General features: G+C 36.9%; 1 long non-coding RNA gene and 1 pseudogene across 2 annotated transcripts; one reads left to right on the top strand and one right to left on the bottom strand.

Moving 5' to 3' along the window:
- Window positions 1–4,868: 4,868 nt before the first annotated feature.
- On the bottom strand, window positions 4,869–5,354 carry LOC141649378 (uncharacterized; annotated as a pseudogene).
- An 8,952-nt stretch (window positions 5,355–14,306) lies between these two features.
- Window positions 14,307–16,329, top strand: LOC141647793 (uncharacterized). 2 transcript variants are annotated; one of them, XR_012545844.1, is made up of 4 exons: window positions 14,307–15,010; window positions 15,470–15,549; window positions 15,787–15,876; window positions 16,064–16,329. It is a non-coding gene; the product is annotated as an uncharacterized LOC141647793 (long non-coding RNA). The 2 variants fall into 2 exon arrangements; XR_012545843.1 differs by having other exon boundaries at window positions 14,310–15,549.
- Window positions 16,330–19,812: the final 3,483 nt, after the last annotated feature.

Below are 19,812 nucleotides of genomic sequence, written 5' to 3'. Positions count from 1 at the left end.
GGAGTAATATTTAAACGGAGTAAAAAATTTAAAGAATAAAAAAGTGAAAAGCACACACTAATTTTAGTAATATGAGTAAAACATGCATACGTTTTAAATATAATATTTACCACATTTAAGATACATATATTGGACTAATGAAATAATAATGAATAAAATACATTTGACCCAACTATAAAAGCTGCGGTGTTTGATAAGATATTGTGACACATAAAGGCCATATATTAGGTCCAATACATATCTAGATAAAGTTAGGCCCAATTTCTAGCTAATAACATTTAGGCGGGAAAATTTTCAGTTTTTCTTATTCTTTTAGTATAAGGGGGATTAGTGCAACTTTTATCACAAGTAGTGTAACTTTAGTCATATAGTCCAAGTTTATGTAACTTTAATGTTTGAAATGTATAACTTTAGTCGTAAGTAGTGTAACTTTAGTAGCAAATAGTATAACTTTAGTTGTATTCACATATAGTTTTGAAAATTCAAAATAAAAAAAGTTAACAAATGTAAATTGTAAACAAAAATTATAAAGTAGAAAAAACCGTAAATCTCGCCAATACTAGATCTAAAATCAAAAAACAGAAAAAAAAAATTAAAAAAAAAAAACAAAATGGAGAAGAAGAAAACTAGATCTGCAAAATAATACTAATAAAAACAAAAACGAAACGAAAAAAGAAGCGAAAATAACTTTAATCCATAATAACAAATAACTTTAGTCGTAAATTGTCTAACTTTAATGTTTTAAGGGTATAACTTTAGTCGTAAATAGTATAACTTTAATGTTTTCAGGGTACAATTTAAGTCGTAAAGTGTAACTTTTATAAAAACCAAAAAAGAAACGAAAAAAGAATCGAAAATAACTGTAATCCATAATAACAAAAACCCGTTAATCTAACAAAAAACACGAATATCTAAGAAAAAAACCAAATAACAAAAGAATAAACCAAATAACAAAAGCATGATTCGTCAAAAACAAAATTAACAATGAAAAATGTAAAGTAAATCTAAAAGACAAAAACAAGACAAAAAAAAAAACAAAAAACAAAGACAAAGTGTGCAACTTTAGTCCAAACCAAATAAAAAAAAGCCGAAAAAAACAAGATCTAACAAAAAATAATTAAATAACAACATACCACATAATAAAATTTTAGCTTAATAATATCAATAAACAAAGAAAGAATGAATTGAAAAACAAAAAACCGATAAAAAAACAAACAAAACAAAACAAAAACAATGAATAACAAAAACACAAACTGATTGAAAAACAAAACAAGCAGAGAAAGAAAAATAAAAACAAAAACAAAGACAAAAGGACGGTGGCGTGGTGGTGGCTGGGGCTGACGGCGGCGTGGTGGTGTGGTGGGATGGTGGTGGCGTCGTTGTAGTGGGATATGTGGCGGCTGTTCTAGGGCGAAGAAAGGGTGGTTGGAACGAAGGAGTTGGGACAGTGGGGCAGTGGCCCGGTGTTGGAGGGCGGGAGCAGGTGGCGGTTGGTGAGAGAAGGCGAGATGGTGAGTGGTGGTCGTCGACGGAGGGTAGTCGTGGTGGTTGTGGTTCGGTGTTGTGGGGCAGATCTGAAAACAAAAAAATAGGACAAGGTGGCGTGTTGTGGTGGTCAAATGTGGTGGTGGCGCGTTGTGGTGGTCTAAGGAGCCGAGAATGAAGAAGGATGAGGGGATCCGGGTTTTGGGATTTCGAGGCTCGGGTTTTGGGATGAGGAGGCTGCTTGTGGTGGTGAGCCGCGTGGGTGTGTCGGGTGAAGGGGGTGGTGGTGGCGAGATGCGCGTGGCGGTGTTTGGTGTCGGGATGGCGCGGCAGGGAGGGAGGGAGGTGGTGTGGCAGGGTCGTTGGTGGCTGGTGGTTGTGAGGGAGAGCAATGATTATTTTTTGGGTTTTTTTCTTTGTTGGGATTAAGATGATTGGTTTTTTTTTTGGTTTTTTTTTTAGAGAATGAGAGAGAATTAAGGGATGAGAGAAGTGAGGGGGAATGAATAATGAGGAAGTGAGTAGGGAGATTAGAATGGGGGAGGAGTTATATAGGATTAGGAAGAGTTATGACGGATTAGGGAGGGAGATTAGGGAGGGAGATTTATGGCCCTTCATTGAGATGTAATCTCATCCATGCATTCCCTTCATCCAAGGGCCCTTATAAGGACTTAGGGACTTATATGATATGAAGGACTTACGAGAACCTCTCTCTCTCTCTCTCTCTCTCTCTCTCTCTCTATATATATATATATATATATATATATATATATATATATATATATATATATATATATATATATATATACATACATACATATATACATATATACACATATATATATATATTAGTATATTTATTAGTTTCGTTATCCTTGGCACGTGGATGATTTTATAAAGGCGTGGAAACTGCACCTGGAGAAGACGTTTATAACGTTGAAGACGATCTTTAGGATTATTTGCTTAATAAGGTAACTAGGTGTTTCTCTTTTAATTGTGTTTATGCCAATTGATGTAGTTAATGTGATTACTGATTGATTTGTATGATTGGTACATGTTTAATTGTTTATTATCATGTTAATCATGTTTTTCGCATGTTTGTATATATTTTAATGTCTTAATTATATATCATATGTTGTTTCTGCGCTAAATACGGGTGTCATGAGCGTAATTAGGGTTTACGAATAAACCCTAGTGGCGGCATGATAGGCGGCCAAGAGTGCTCTCCAAAGTTATAGATAAAGCTAGTATAACCTTGATGATGATTCGAGTGTTATAGATGAAGTTAGTACAACTTTGGGTTGTTGCTCTAGTTATGGATGTTTGAGTTATAACCTTGGAAATATGAATTCAAGGTTATAGCTGAATCTACTATAACATTGGATACGAGTTAAAGTTATAGCTGAAACTAACCTACCCTGAGATTTATGGCTCAAGGTTAAGGTTGGAACTAGTATAACTTTAAGTTTCGTGTCAAGGTTATGGTTGAGGTGAGTATAACTTCAAGTTATATATATTGAAGTTATTGTCGAGGTTAGTATAACCTCACATCCAGAGTTGATGTTATGACTAAGGTTACTATAACCTTGGTTATTTATGCTTGCTTCACACGTTGTGTTGTGTTCAGTGATTATATGACAATGTGTGCATGTGTCGTAGGTTACTCTTGTTCATATATTGGTAGGACAGTCAGTTAAACTGTTCTACTTATTGAGTCGTGAGTTATTCACGCACGAGTTGTACAATCAGTTTAACTGTACATTTGCATGAGTTGGACAGTCAGTTAAACTGTTCTTCTGAGTTGAGTCGTGATGTGGTTCACTCATGTCGTGTGCAGCCAGTTAAACTATCGGAATGAATCAAGAGCTGCCCTTCGGAGGTTTATTGGTCTATGTTCGGAGGTGGCCAGATTCGTCAGTTAAATGTTCTGGGTCCCGAGTGTCGTTCGATGTATAGTTAATGCATCGAGAGGTCTGGCCAGGTCTTAGGCATATAGGTAATGGTGATACGATATACATAGTACCGTAAAGTATCAGTTAAATACTTCACAACCGATGGTTCGTTAGTTAAACGTTCCATCTGCTAGTTCATCAGTTAAATGTTCTAGCGGCGTTCGCTCTATTCGCTATGCTTGTTGCTAGCTTTGTGCCTTATGTGCTGTGGATCGTGTATACTTTGGTTTGTAGGTGTCCATGGTCTAGTGGTTGCATATGGTCTAAGTTCATATAGTCTCATCCATCTAGTGTTATGAATGTCATGAATAGTAAGTTTGAGTTTGATTTTCATGAGAATAGATGATCTCACATGTTTACTGTTTATGCATTTCAATTGTTATTGATTTTTGGTTATATTCAATTGTTGTAAACATGACTGGGAGAACATCTAGTTACTCCCGACTGATTGTCGACCCCCATTCTCAGGTCGTTCAGATGGTGCTGACCGGTTGATGCTTGCTTGGGGAATGTGCGAAGCGTGCTTAATAATAAATTAGGAGTTTGCTTTTATATTTTGAGAACCTATGAATAATGTATTAGTTTGTTCTTGGATTTAGTAGCGAACCAGATTTGGTCAGGTGTTTCCGCCACCTTGACCCTTTTTTATCAGTATCGTACTCTGATATTTACTTTATATAAGTTTTTCTTTTTTTTATAATCCGGGTTGTTACATCAACGGTCACGGTCAACGGCCATAATACGGGTCAAGGTCAAACGTAAACAATTGATATTAGATGATTAAATATCTTACCGTAATTAATTATCGCAAGGTGAAATACTCCGCCTTAAAGTTGTCTCACAAAAGCTCTCCTCACAATTGTATTTGTGTTTTAGAAGAAGAATAATTATAATTGTGAGCCATATGGTTGGTATTTATATAAGTTGGTAGGAGAAGTAGGAAGGTTTTAGGAATGTCTATTTAATAATAAAATAATTAAAATATCTTAAAGCATAGGTAACACCCAAACCAAATATCACCTTCCTTCCTTGGTCCCACCATGGCCCCATATGACTCCTCCTCACACACGGTCAAACCCGTGGTCCCCACTCCGTCTTATTTGCTTACTTTATTTTACTTCTTTTCTTTTACGACTACAACTTATTAATTATTATTCCACTTAATATTTATTCATCTTATTATTTATTTTACGACTACTCACAAAAATATAAATATAAACTATTAAATAAAATACAGAGTATTACAGTCTTCCCTCCTTAAAAAGAACTTCGTCCCGAAGTTCACTGCTCCTTACTACTCAACCAAGCAAACAATATATGATCGAACACACATTTAGGAAAATTACTCATATAAATGATCACAAATTAACGCGGTGTTATATCCTACCCCTGTAAAAAAAAAAAGAGTTACGTCCTCATAACTACCATACCTTATGCAAACAAATGAGGATACTTCTCTTTCATCTCATCTTCAACTTCCCATGTAGCTTCCTCGACATTATGATTAGACCATAAGACTTTCACCAAAACCACCTCACTATTTCTAGTTTTCCTCACTTTTCTGTCTAAAATCTCCTAAGCCACCTCCTCATATGACAAATTCTCATCCAATTCGACTGTCTCAACATCTAACACATGAGTAGGATTACTCACATACTTCCTTAATTGTGAAACATGAAAAACATTATGAACTCTTGCCAAAGTTGGTGGAAGTGCAAGACGATATGCCACTTCACCAATTCTATCTACAGTCTCATAAGGTCCAATGTACTTCTGACTCAACTTTCCTCTTTTACCAAACCTCATCACCCCCTTCATTGGTGATACTTTTAACAACACCTTGTCTCCTACGGCAAACTCAATCTCACTCCTCTTCAGGTCTGCATAACTCTTTTGTCGATCTTGTGCAACTCTCATCTTTTCTGTAATTATATGCACTTGCTCAATCATCTACTGAATCAATTCAGGACCCAATGTCACGGCTTCAGTGACATCGTCCCAACAAACTGGACTCCTACACTTCCTCCCATACAAAGCTTCAAATGGTGACATACCAATACTAGCATGATAACTATTGTTATAAGAAAAATTCTACTAAATCCAACCTCTTTTCCCATGATCCTCCAAACTCCAAAACACAAGCTCTTAACATGTCCTCTAAAGTCTGAATAGTTCTCTCTGTCTGTCCATCTGTAGCTGGATAAAATGCAGTGCTCATTTTCAAAGTCGTACCCATACACTCCTGCAAATCTAACCAAAACTTAGAGATAAACCTTGAATCACGATCAGAAACAATATCCTTAGGAATTCTGTGTAACCTCACGATATTCTTAACATATGCCCTAGCTAACTCAGCCTTACTCCAAGTATCCTTTATTGGAATAAAGTGCGCTGTCTGAGTACGAGGCTGATATGACTCTTATTTGCGCACATTTAGTCCCCTAATTGAACCCATTGCATACTAATATAGAATTTCATGGCCATTTTTTCCGTCAATTCCATCCTATTTGGCTTTTCTATTGCATTGTATATGTTTTGTAGGAAATAAGATAATGAGGCGGAATTCCCGTCTCCCGTGCATATTTGGAATCTTGTTGACGATCTTGGATGAACTAGTATGAACAGGAGGCAAGAATGATAACCAAGGATGTGGGAATAAAAAGTATATAGAAGGATCATAGGCTTAAAAGCAAGGATGAAGAGAAGGAAGCCATTACATAAAGAAATTGCTCGGAACCCAAACCAAGAGTTACTCATTTGGCTGTGAAAGTATGCTAGATGAAACGGCGTCGAAAAATCAAGTGGTCTAGGCTTTTGAATCACTCCAGTACGAGTCTGGATGAGGAAACGACGTCCGTTTTACAACCCGAGCTCAAATAGACAAACTGGCCGCCAATCCGAGCGTCCCCATAAGAAAACGCTGGTCTCCTGCAAGAAGACGCTCGTCTCCTGCTGGAAGACGCTTGTCCTGAAGCATGAAGATCCGAGCGTCTCCTCCACGATGCGCTCGGATCATGAGACAGGACCTCCGTGCCAAGACTCTAGACGCGCGGGACGAGCATATTGTGGCAGGACTAGCAACGTGATATACGCATCTGCCTTCGAGACTTGCATTTCCCTACTCAACACTTAGCAATGCTATTTACTAATCTACCCTTGCTTAACCTAATGATGTACTACTATATATACTTCATTTGTAATAATCAATAAATCAAGTTCCCATAATAGAAAATCCTCTTAGATTAAATTAGGAGTAGATTAGAATAGATTAATCTCAATCATTCCACATTAATCTTTCCTTAATTATTGTTCAAGTTTATTATTATTGGGTAATTGAAGATTATTGGGTTATTATTGGAGAATTGACAACTCTTCATCAATCAATCAAGTTCTCTTCTTTTATTCTTTGCTTTATTATTTGGATCATCTCAAGTTTGGTGTAATCTCTTTACACTTTACTCTTTATTGTTGATTTCCTCATCTTCTTATCATGTTTATACTTGTTGTGATGATTGACACCATTATAGGCATGTTTTCCTTGATAATGAGTGAGTAGTCTTTTAGCTAGGATTAATGGGGAATTAGGAGAAACAAACATGGGGAACGATTCATGCTTAATCTAATATGTCTTCATAATTAAATTGCTTGCTTGTTGTGATTTCAACTTATGCACATGTTATGTTTGATGAAATGCGAGCCTATGAATCCTTGCATTTTTACCCATCACCCATCTCTTCAGAGAGGCTTGTAAGACATAGACCAACTCGAGCCTCATTAGAACATGCATAAAGTTGAATAGGAAGAGACTAAGTCGACTTGTAGGTGTTGTACAATCTAATCGATTCGGCTCCGGGACCTAAATATTCCTAGGGATTGTAAGATATACACTAACTCGATCCCATCACAACAATAAATTGCTTGCTTATAACCCGAGAATATGTTCGTATGATCAACTCCCATGAATCCCCTATGAACCCATGATACCCTAGCACTCTTAGTCATTTGTTTACATCTCTTAATTGATTGTTTGTTTTACTTCATTGCTTGCCTTACTTTAGACTCACCAACTACAAATCCAAATCAATTGTGAGACTAGCATAAATTGAGATAGATAGACTTAGAACCCAAAGCACACCGTCCCATGGATCGACCTCGACTTAACCACTAACTAGTTATTTGTTGAGAATATAAATGTGTTTGATTGGCAGACATGACGACAATCTCCCCATCAAAATGGCGTCGTTGCCGGGGACGGTGTTATGTGATTAAGTTCTTACTTGTTTGTCTATTCTTAAATTGTGCTTTATCCTTGAGGAACTTGTTCCTCAAGGTTATTTTTACCATTTTCTTGTAGTTTGCTTGTTTGTAGTTATATCTTTGTCCTAGCTATGATGATGTCCGAAGGCTTGGCGCATGGAGTATGTGATGGACCTTTTGAGTATGACAACCATGTGTATGGGGAGTTTATAGAGCAAGTCAAAACAAACCTACCTTACAACTCATACAATGAAATTCCAAACCACTACCCCAACTTTTCTTACCAAAGCCCCCACATCCAATATCCACAACAACCACCCTCCCAAAACCCACTTTACAATCAATGCCAAATGCCATCCTACAACCAAAATCCATACCCCCAATCTCCCATGTACCCACAACAAGAAAATGGGAATAAGTTTGACATGCAAAGTGTGGTTCTCCAAATGCTAAGAGACCAATAAAATCTCTTCATGCAAATGCTAGAAGATAGCCAACCTAGGGACAATGTTCTCAAAAACATTATTACTAATGGTGAGAAGTTGGCAAATCAAATTGCCCAAATGGAAGCCACCCAAATGCTCAATGAAGAAGAAGGGGAAGATAATGAGGGTGAAGAAGAATTTGGATGGCATTATGAAGCTACTTTGTGAATCCCCCACCACCTCCTAAATTCATAAGTATTGAACATCCCATATTTCAAGTTGTACCCAACTTTACAAACATTCATGATGGATGTGAATATGAAGATGTAACTTTTGAGGAATGGGAGTGCCTGATTGATTATAGACCAAGAGTGGATAATGAATTGAAGCATGATGAAGTTGGAGAGGAGAGCAATGGTGAATATGAATTGGAGGCCAATTATGAGACAAGCACTTTGTCTAAATTGCCTCATGTATGTAGCTCCCACACTAGCCTTGCTTCTCCAATTTGGGATACCTATGATGATGATGATGATGATGATGATGATGATGATGATGATGATGATGATGATGATGATGATGATGATGATGATGATGATGATGATGAGGAAGATCTCCCACCACAATTTCCTTCTATGACCCATGTAGAGGAAGTGTGTTCTCTTGACACGTATGGGAGTGAAGGTAGAACTTGGAAAGAAGAGGTTGATGAATTTGAACTTGCTATCTTTGGAGAATTGAGGGGCCAAGAGGAAAACTATGATGTTGGCATCTTTGATCATAGTTTGGAATAAATTGAAGCTCTTTTCTTTGGAAATGGTTCAAGTTCTAAGGAGGGTCAAGAAGAAAGTGAAGAAAATGAAAGCATGAATGACCTCAATGGTGAGAAGTTGACTCCTCCACATCTTATCCTTCAACTATTCCCTCATCAAAGAAATGTGAACTCTCCTTCTACTATTGAAGGATTGATGAATCAATGCTCTATCATCATATAATTTGAAAGAGATGGTAAAGAGTGGAAGCCTCCGGATGAAAATGGGCAATACATCATACATTGTATTGATAAGAATCATGTGCTTGTTGGTTTGAAGCATTGTAAGAAGCCAAGTGCCAAGGGCAAAACAAATGGGAGAGTGTTTGGCAAGTTCTATTCCAAGCCAAGATGGCTAAACTACTTTTGACATCGCCAATCTCCTATTTGTGCTTATATGAAGCCGATTCAAAAGCCTTTGACCGGTTGTTGAGAGCATTAAGCAACATGGACATAATCAATAATTATGGCAACAAGGAATGAGTTTGGTGGAGTCCTCCCTCAAACCACCATTTGTAAGATATCCTTTCCTTTGACTTTGCATTACATTTACACTTGCATTTAGCTATATACATATACATTTAGCTTGTATTTGTATTATATTTCATATTGCATTTACATTAGTTAGTTTATATAGTATAGTTGCATTGTAATATATCTCACATGATTCATGTAGATAGTTTCATATAGACTAGAATTCATGCATAGTCACTAATGACCAATCCTATTCTTTTCTACACTAGAAATAGTGCTTAAATCGGTTTGGGGAGGTTTGATCATAGGTGACCATAGTTTACTAGAAATCATGCATCATATAATATAGTTTAGATTGCATTCATTTGTTATATATGTCATATAGAATTGCATTTAGTTAGAGCATGCATTCATCATATCATATCATTGCATTTGCACTTCAATTTCCATAAAACTTTAGAAATCCAAAAACATGTATTTCTTTTTCATTCCTATTCCTACATGTACATTGAGGACAATGTCCAAAATAAAGTGGGGGATGAGAATTTATATTCCAAAAATACAAAAAATTAAATTTTTTTGAAAAATACAAAAATATGTCTTTTTATTTCATAAAATCAAAAACCATAAAATTTTGAAAAATTGAAAAAAAAACCAAATACATGTTCATCCCTTTATAGTTTAGAATTATTTATCTTGTACATATTGTTTGTTTGTCTATCCTTTTCACATTGATTGGCTACGCCACATCCGAGACATGAGGATATTGAAAACCGCATGGTATGATCTTTCCAATCTCCTTTTTCCTCTTTATGTTAATGATCATGTGGCTTTATTTTGATTGATGCGGTATAAACAATGTGATTATAGGATTGCATTTAGATTATATGGCATACTAGTTGGTAGAAGCATATGCATTAGGATGTATATATGATAGTTGCATCATGGCATATAGTTTCATTTAGAAAAAATTTTGTGAAAGCATCTATTTGGGAAGTTGACAAGTGTATATAAGGCCCATGTAGATAATTTTTATTCTTAAGACTTTGCTTGTTAGAATACTTGTAAAACACCCTAGGATGTGTCATGCTAGTACCCTTTGACCCGTGGATTAAGGCCTAGTCAAGAGTACCTTGTGGTGTGATAACTTCTTGGCTACCGTTTATTCCAAGGTGACCCGTGAAACCATGCAACCATCATCCACATTTTACCACATTTTGTCATCAAAAAGGGAATGGGCACAAAAATTGTTCAAATTTGAGTTCAAGAATTGAAATGAAAAGTCAAAAAAAGTTTGCAATTGCATCAAAAGAAAAGAGGATTAACAAAAATAAAAACTCCTATGCTTCTAATATAAGGTACCCTCGTTACTAATTGGAGTGACTTTGAAAATGTTCAAAAGAAAATGTAAAAGTTGAAATTGTCAAGTATTGAAATGCCAAACATCAAAAGAAATGGCAAAGAAAGTGTTCTCAAAATGTCAAATGCCACAAATTGGGGGGAAAAACAACAACAAAAGCAAACTCTCATATAAAACTCAAATACAAATGATCCCTTTATCTATCGAATCCACTTTTGTGCATGGTGGAGAGGGGACGGCCCTTCTTCTTGTTTAGGCAAGAAGGGGAATTCCGTGATCCTACAGTGTTTCTAACACCATAAGGAGCCTACTCTTGACAAAAGCATTTAGCGATTGAGGATAAAAGTACCCTAGTTTAACACAACTTTTAGGTGATTTGTTGGTATCCTTTTAGACTTAGTAGCTTGAGAAACAATATCTATGATGGAGTGTGTACCCTTGAATTGCTTCCCTTTTAGATAATTTCCGTCACTTAGATGAGGAAAGTGGCTATTCATTTTTGTAGATGCATCCATTACTTGTTTTGTGTGCTTTAATGCTTGGACGTGTCGCCATTTTGGCAAGCCCCACCTTGCCTTGCAAGAAGGCATCCTACCTCATGGTTGTCTTGTTGTAAGTTGAAGGGGCGGGGTGAGACCCGCTAATTGTCTCACATCGGTTATATTATTAGGATAGTTTAAATAAAGGTCTAGTTCTAGTCACCTCTTTACTCGGGACGAGTAAAGGTTCGGTTTGGGGATGTTTGATGTGACTCTTATTGGCGCACATTTAGTCCCCTAATTGAACCCATTTTGCATACTAATATAGCATTTCATGGCCATTTTATCCGTCAATTCCTTCCTATTTGGCTTTTCTATTGCATTGTATATGTTTTGTAGGAAAGAAGATAATGAGGCGGAATTCCCGTCTCCCGTGCATATTTGGAAGCTTGTTTATGATCTTGGATGGACTAGTATGAAGAGGAGGCAAGAATGATGACCAAGGATGTAGGAATAAAAAGTATATAGAAGGATCATAGGCATAAAAGTAAGGATGACGAGAAGGAAGCCATTACATAAAGAAATTGCTCGTAACCCAAACCAAGAGTTGCTCCTTTGGCTCTAAAAGTATTCTAGATGAAACGGCGTCGAAAACGCAAGTGGTCTAGGCTTTTGAATCACTCCAATAGGAGTCCGGATGAGGAAATGGCGTCCGTTTTACAATCCGAGCTCAAATAGACAAACTGGCCGCCAATCCGAGCGTCCCCGTAAGAAGACGCTCGTCTCCTGCAAGTAGACGCTCGTCTCCTGCTGGAAGACGCTCGTCCTGAAGCAAGAAGATCCGAGCGTCTCCTCTATGATCCGCTCGGATCATGAGACATGACCTCCGTGCCAAGACTCCAGACGCGCGGGACGAGCATATTGTTGCAGGACTAGCAACGTGATATGCGCATCTCCCTTCGAGACTTGCATTTCCCTACTCAACACTTAGCAATGCTATTTACTAATCTACCCTTGCTTAACCTAATGATGTACTAGTATATATACGCCATTTGTAATAATCAATAAACCAAGTTTCCATAATAGAAAATCCTCTTAGATTAGATTAGGAGTAGATTAGAATAGATTAATCTCAATCATTCCACATTAATCTTTCCTTAATTATTGTTCAAGTTTATTATTATTGGGTAATTGAAGATTATTGGGTTATTATTGGAGAATTGAGAACTCTTCATCAATCAATCAAGTTCTCTTCTTTTATTCTTTGCTTTATTATTTGGACAATCTCAAGTTTGGAATAATCTCTTTAAATTACTTATTACTCTTTATTGTTGATTTCCTCATCTTCTTATCATGTTTATACTTGTTGTGATGATTGACACCATTAATAACATGTTTCCCATGATAATGAGTGAGTAGTCTTTTAGCTAGGATTAATGGGGAATTAGGGGAAACAAACATGGGAAATGATTCATGCTTAATCTAATATGTCTTCATAATTAAATTGCTTGCTTGTTGTGATTTCAACTTATACACATGTTATGTTTGATGCAATGCGAGCCTATGAATCCTTGCATTTTTACACATCACCCATCTCTTCAAAGAGGCTTGTAAGACATAAACCAACTCGAGTCTCATTAGACCATGCATAAAGTTGAATAGGAGGACACTAAGTTGACTTGTAGGTGTTGTACAATCTAATCGATTCGGCTCCATGACCTAAATCTTCCTAGGGATTGTAAGATATACACTAACTCTATCCCATCACAACAATAAATTGCTTGCTTATAACTCGAGAATATGTTCGTATGATCAACTCCCATGAATCCCCTATGAGCCCATGATACCCTAACACTCTTAGTCATTTGTTTACATCTCTTAATTTATTGTTTGTTTTACTTCATTTCTTGCATTAGTTTAGACTCACCAACTACAAACCCAAATCAATTGTGACACTAGCATAAATTGAGATAGATAGACTTTGAACCCAAAGCACACCGTCCCATGGATCGACCTCGACTTAACCACTAACTAGTTGTTTGTTGAGAATATAAATGTGTTTGATTGGGAGACACGACGACAATCTCTCCATCAGAGGCAAACCAACGATAAAATCCATAGAAATACTCTCCCACTTCCATTCAGGCACATCCAAAGACTGTACTTTCCCCTATGGTCTCTTATTCTCACCTTTCACCCTTTTGCAAACCAAACATCTAGAAACAAACTCCGCAAATTCCTTTTTCATTCCTGGCCACCAAAACGCCTGCATCAAATCCATATACAACTTATCTCCTCCAGGATGCACAAAATATGGCGTAGAATGTGCTTCAGTTAAAATTTTTCTTTTCAATTCCTCGTCATCAGGTACACACCACCTTCTATCGAATCTCAAACCACCATCTATCCCTACAGCAAATCGTGACGGCACGCCCTCCTCTATGGCCGCACGCCACTTCTCCAACTTCGGATCTCCTTTCTGCTTCTCTCGGATTTCAGCATACAGTTCTGGTTTAACCGTCAAATCTCCAACTGAATCCCCTTTCCTTATTACACAAATTCTCATTTCTCTTAATTCATCTTGGAACTTAACCCGCGACATAGCTAGACATAAGGCATGAACCGACTTCCTAGTCAAAGCATCTGCTACTACATTAGCCTTTCCCTCATGGTAAACTATCTTCATGTCATAGTCTCCAATCAATTCACCTCCTTTGTCTCATATTAAGCTCCTTCTGAGTGTAAATATACTTAAGGCTCTTATGATCAGAAAATACCTTAAAAGTAGCTCCATATAAATAATGCCTCCACAACTTAAGAGCAAACACGACTGCCCCTAGCTCCAGATCGTGCGTTGGATAATTCTCTTCATACGGTCTCAACTGTCTTGAAGCATAGGCGATTACTTTCCCTCTTTGCATTAGCACACATCCCAATCCATTTTTCGAAGCATCGGTATACACCTCAAAATCCTTACTTCCTTCTGGTAAAGCTAATATATGTGTTGTGGTCAAACGCTCCTTCAAGTTTAGAAAAGCCATTTCACAACTCTCATCCCACTTAAACCTATTCTCCTTTCTCATCAATGCAGTTAAAGTCTTAGCTAACTTAGAGAAATCCCTCACAAGTACATCCTCCTCCTTTACTCTGTTTACGGTGCTAGTAGTAAATAGTGCCGAGTAAGCTAAATTTTACCAAAAGAAGAGGCGCTTTCAAAAAGCGGTTCACAGTAGCGCGTGAAACCTTGAAATCGTGGGTTTAATTTATAAGATGTGCTCCAACCTCCAACCTCCAACCTCCAACCCTCAATCTCACCTGCCTAAACTTTCTTACTTCTAAAAACCCCAAAACTTCTCTTGCCTTCAATCTCACCAAAACCTAATTACTTCAAATCACTTGCAGCGAAGGAATTCTAATTTCGAGCTTCATTTAGTCAAATTGAGTTTCGAAGTTTGAGATTTGTTTATTGATATTTCAAACATCTATTTTTATGTTTAGATTGATGCAATTTAACGAATTAGATTGGAAATCTAGGGTTTTTTGGATTAATTTCTTAAAGTATATATCAATTCAGTGGTTTCTATGTGGTGTTTTTGTTTGATTCATTTAGGAATGATAACAGCCATAGAGCGTCCGATGACGACGATTTTGTAATAGTCGCTATTGCCTTTGCTGCTAAAGAAGCGTCCATGTTTCAGTTAAGAAAATTCCATAAGGAGCTAAGTTTTTCGAATCAGTTTCATAAGAAAAAGGATGGTTATGTAAAGGTATTATCATTCTAATCTCTTCTCAATTTCATTTATTGATTGTTAAGTTCAGACCTTGGTAGAACCGTGTTTGAATTATTAGTGTACAATAAATCTGGATTTTGATGTGTTGCGGTTGCTCTATTGTTCTATGTTATTGAACTACTGATTGGTGTATAGCAAAACCCAATTACATGCTTTACAACAACTCTACTACTGACTCAAAATTTAGCTTGCTTTAAAATGTCAAATAAGAATACAAATAGCTTGCCCATTAATGAGCCCAAGAAGTACTCGTATTTGTTTGAGCAAGAACATATTTGGCTGGATAATTAGCTTTATCCAATGGGTGTTAGCTTCAGTAGAATGCCCATTTGTTAGAAAAGTAACTACGGGTAACTTAATTTTTTGCCTTTCTCTTAGCAATATAGTTGCATTGCTGAGATTAGTTCACTTATTGCAACTTCATGTCTAGTACAGTGAGATGGTACAAGGAATTGGTAAACCATAGCATACTAAAGTTGCACCAGGATTAGTTTCATGTTGCTGGGTGATGACAGGTTAGTTCTGTATTAGCTTATTTGTATACGGACTATTTTAGCTTATTTGTACGCTATAGGTATATTCAGAACAAGTTGGATGGCGTAAAATCTTGTTTGGCGTGTTGTACGTACTACCATTGAATTTGAACGCTTAACATTTGAAAGTATATGCTTACTAACGTTGTATTAGTTATTAGTTAGACTCATTAGTTATGGGTAGATTGTAACTTAGCGATTCATACTCATAATTTGTAGGTTGTTCATACAAGAGAAGCTGACACACCATAATTGGAGTATATTTGCTTCAGATTTCATTCTTTTTTCAACAAAGCCTCGTTTTGACAGGTTTTACTTCTCTACTTTACTTGATACTACTGCTCTCTTGGAAGTCAAAACCTCGTGATTTCTAATGAGAACACCATATTGTTTTCCTACTTCTTAAATTGTGGTCTTTAATGTCTTTTTACAAACTACAAATAAAAAGTCTGTGAAAGTTCAATGTTCTAATTTTTCTCTTTACTTGTTATTGCAGATCAAAGTTCAAAAGTTAACAGGAAAATTGGCCATTGAAGTGAGGGAGGAAGCATTCTATATATTTGACAATTGGTTATGTTATGAGCGAGTTATCTTTGGGGCGTTTGATGAACTATTCAATTTACCACCGTAGTTGTCGCTTCTTGTATTTTGTTCTGATCATACATTCCATTTTAATGTACAGAATGTAATATGTATTCGACACTATTATTTAATATAACTGAATTCATTTATCAAAGATTACGATAAATGTGTATTTTCTTATTCTTAAGCCTATAATTTGTATCTAAACAATAAGAAAGTTGTTTATATCTAGAGTTGCGGTAAAGATAGATTTTGTTAAGTGATGACTGAACTGTAGATGTTCATATTCTTAAATACTCGAGCATAATAATGAAGGCATTCTACAAAATCACCGTTAACAATTAAAGGTGCTAGGAAGCACCGGGAGATCAGTAAATTTAGCGCGTCAATTCTGGGGGCGCTTTTTTTTTTCATGTGTACCGACGCACTTAATTACCGCCTCTAAAAGTGCAAGCGGCACAGGCAAAACCGGCGCTTTTCAAAGCGTCAGTAAAACCCTCCGCGGCGTTATTTAGCGTCGCTGAAGGCATAAAAATAGCGCCGCTAAATGCCTGTTCTGCATTAGCTTCACTCAACTGATCAAATAAATCGTCAATCCTAGGCAAAGGATATCTATTCTTAATTGTCACATTATTCAACTCTCTAATCTATGCACAATCTCATACTCCCATCCTTCTTCTTAACAAATAAAACTGGCGCTCCCCAAGGCGACACTTGGTCTTATATAACCCTTTTCTAGCATTCCTCCTGTTTCTTCAACTCCTCTAATTCCTTAGGCTCCATTTTGTAAGGTGCCTTAGAAATAGGTCCAATCCCTGGTTTAATCTCAATATTAAAGTCCACATCTCTCTTCAGAGGTAAACCTCGAATTTCTTCTGGAAACACATCCTGAAACTCACTCACCACGGGAATTTCGTCCGCGCCTTTTACCGCCTCACACGTGGGACACACGTGGCATGAAATCAACTCTCCTCCCCTCTTCAAACATGACTTCAGGGTAACTGTTGATATAAGTCTTACCTTGGGTTTCACCACAAATCCCCTATAGGACACTCTTACTCCTTTTGGTCCTTTCAAAGATACTTTCTTTTGATAACAATCTGTAAAAGCTCTATTTCTACACAACCAATCCATTCCCAAAATAATCTCAAAATCTCCTAACGGAAATTCTATTAAATCCATAGGAAATAAAACTTCACCTATAAGGATATTCATATTCCGGAACATTTTGGTGCATATTTTCGATTCTCCATAAGGTATTGTTACTTTATCTTTAATTACTACTCGGTCATACAATCCCATCACTTTAGCATGGTCACTAGATATAAATGAATGAGTTGCTCCCGAATCAAATAAAACATAAGATGGCTTAGAGTTTGTTAGAAAAGTGTGGACATGGGCAACCCACGTCGCGCGCACCCGCGAGTTAATTTCGAGGCGGCGGTACTTCTCCCATGGAACTCCGGCGCGAGGCCGAGGCACGTGATGGGTCGTTACCGATTTTAAAGGCATTGAAACCGGTGAAAGGTTTGACAAGCCTGCATTTGTGGAGTCGCCACCAATTTTTATGGAATATTGGAACCGTTCGAATACTTCGCATCATGTCAAGACACAAAGTAGTGACATGAACACTAAGAAATTCGTTACCCTTAGCATTCTATGTCTAGAATGACTCTTGTGATGCCAATGAACACGGTTGTCCAGATATAACTGGAGTAAGAGGTGAAGATACGTATAAGGAAGCTCTTTAATTCGAACACCTAATCCCGCCCGCCTCGATAGCGGCCTCTACTAATGATTAGGGAAATTATTCATACTTGATATGTCGTCGATGTAATGTATGCAATGCAACAAACATAGATTAATCATAGCATGTGAAATTAGGCTATGTCCGTTAACACGTGATTTAGCAAACAATTTGGTCGAAGTAAATGTTAGATTCAATACATGTGAATGCCAGGTAAATAAATCATACATAATAATAATTACGATAAACGGATTATAATAATTAATATTACAATAATTACAAAGTTTGTTTGGTCTACGTCAAGAGCACGCTCAAAGACTAAATTTCGAAGAAGAAAATAAAAAGAAAATAAAATGAAATTAAAATATGAAAATACGACAGATTAGAGGTGATAATATGAATAATAGTTGATTCAAACCGTAATTAGGAGCTGCGTCAAAGCGAGAAAGAGTTCAGAGACAGAAACCAACCCAGAACAGGCGCAGCATCTACCGCGTCCTCTGGAAGAGGCGCATCACTTCATGCGTATGTTCTAGACCTGGGTTCTGACTGTGAAAATCAGACCCGTGGGTTGTTAATGTTTGTTAATGTCAATTATTGGTATATAACTCGAGTAGAAGTGATTTAATCATATTACATGTATATGGAACCGTCATAAAGCGATAAAAGACGAACGAAACATTACAAGTTATGGTTATTCTACGATGTCGGAATTGATTTATATACAAAACTTGAATTAAAATCGGTTGAAAGCGAAAGAAAACAAAATATTAAAAATAAAGAGAAATATGTACAAAAGACGAATTCCAGGGACTTGATATGGATAAATCGAGTCTCTAAAATCCGGGTTTGAATTTGTGACGAAAACCCGCGAATATTAATTATTAGGGATTTAAGCCGAAAAAGGTTGAAAAAGATTTATAAAAACTAATTTGAAAATTATTAGGTGAAATAAGGGAAAGAACGAAGAAAGAATAATATAAGACGAAAGGAACAAAAACCCGAGGAAGAAGAAGAAGTGCATCAACTGAAGGCAGCCTCTGGAAGAGGCGCAACAGATGCTGCGGCCTTTCCAGAAGGCGCATCAGTTGATGCGATTCTTCCCCACGTCGTTTCTCTTCTGTTTCGGTTAAAGGGTTTTAAAAATTGATTAAAAAAAACGGTTTTGAGTATGCTTATGATATAAATTCTTACAAAACAAAAACAGAAAATAAATACATAATTAAGATGGGATTTTACACCCTCAGACTTACATGTTAGCGTCGCGAGATTTAACTAAATCGATTTTTAGTGGTAACTCGACTCGATATATGCAAATATGAAAATGCCCTTGAAAAAGGAATTAAAAGATTGATTAATTGATTGTGTAATGGTCAAATTGGTCGGTCATGCAAATGTGACTGGTACTCAAAATGTTCTGAGTTTACGTGATCGATTGATTTAGCATGTAGGCGTCGAAAAGCAAGAGCGTGGTCTTAGAATGCAATGGGAAAAGAGAAGGGCGGACACTCACGTGAAATATATGTGAGGTGAAGGTCTCTTTTTATACTAATCACGAGGGGTAGGGTTTAGGAAAGAGATATGGAAGGAATGATCCGGAAACAACCGACTTAGGTTGAAACACGGAAACTTGGACAAAAAGAAAGCCTTGAGAAAAGGCGCAGCAGGTGTTGCGATCCTTAGAAGAGGCGCATCATTTATTGCGTCCTTTCTCGGGTAGTATTCTTCTGCGCAAGAAAACGCGTTTGACAGCCTGTCGTATTTTAGGCATAACTCTCTCTAAAAAAACTCGGATTAAGGTAATTTCGGTTGCCTTGGAAAGCTAAGATAAAGGTTTAGAACTTTCTGTGAAATGGGCCAGACCTAAAAAAGTCGTTATCACCTCGTAAAACGGGCCTAAAAGTCGGGTTGTTATT

Source organism: Silene latifolia, chromosome 3 (assembly GCF_048544455.1).
Source record: "Silene latifolia isolate original U9 population chromosome 3, ASM4854445v1, whole genome shotgun sequence".
In the NCBI taxonomy this organism is placed as follows: Eukaryota; Viridiplantae; Streptophyta; class Magnoliopsida; order Caryophyllales; family Caryophyllaceae; genus Silene; species Silene latifolia.
Note: the sequence above shows the minus strand (reverse complement) of the source record. Positions and strands in the feature narration are given on the sequence as shown.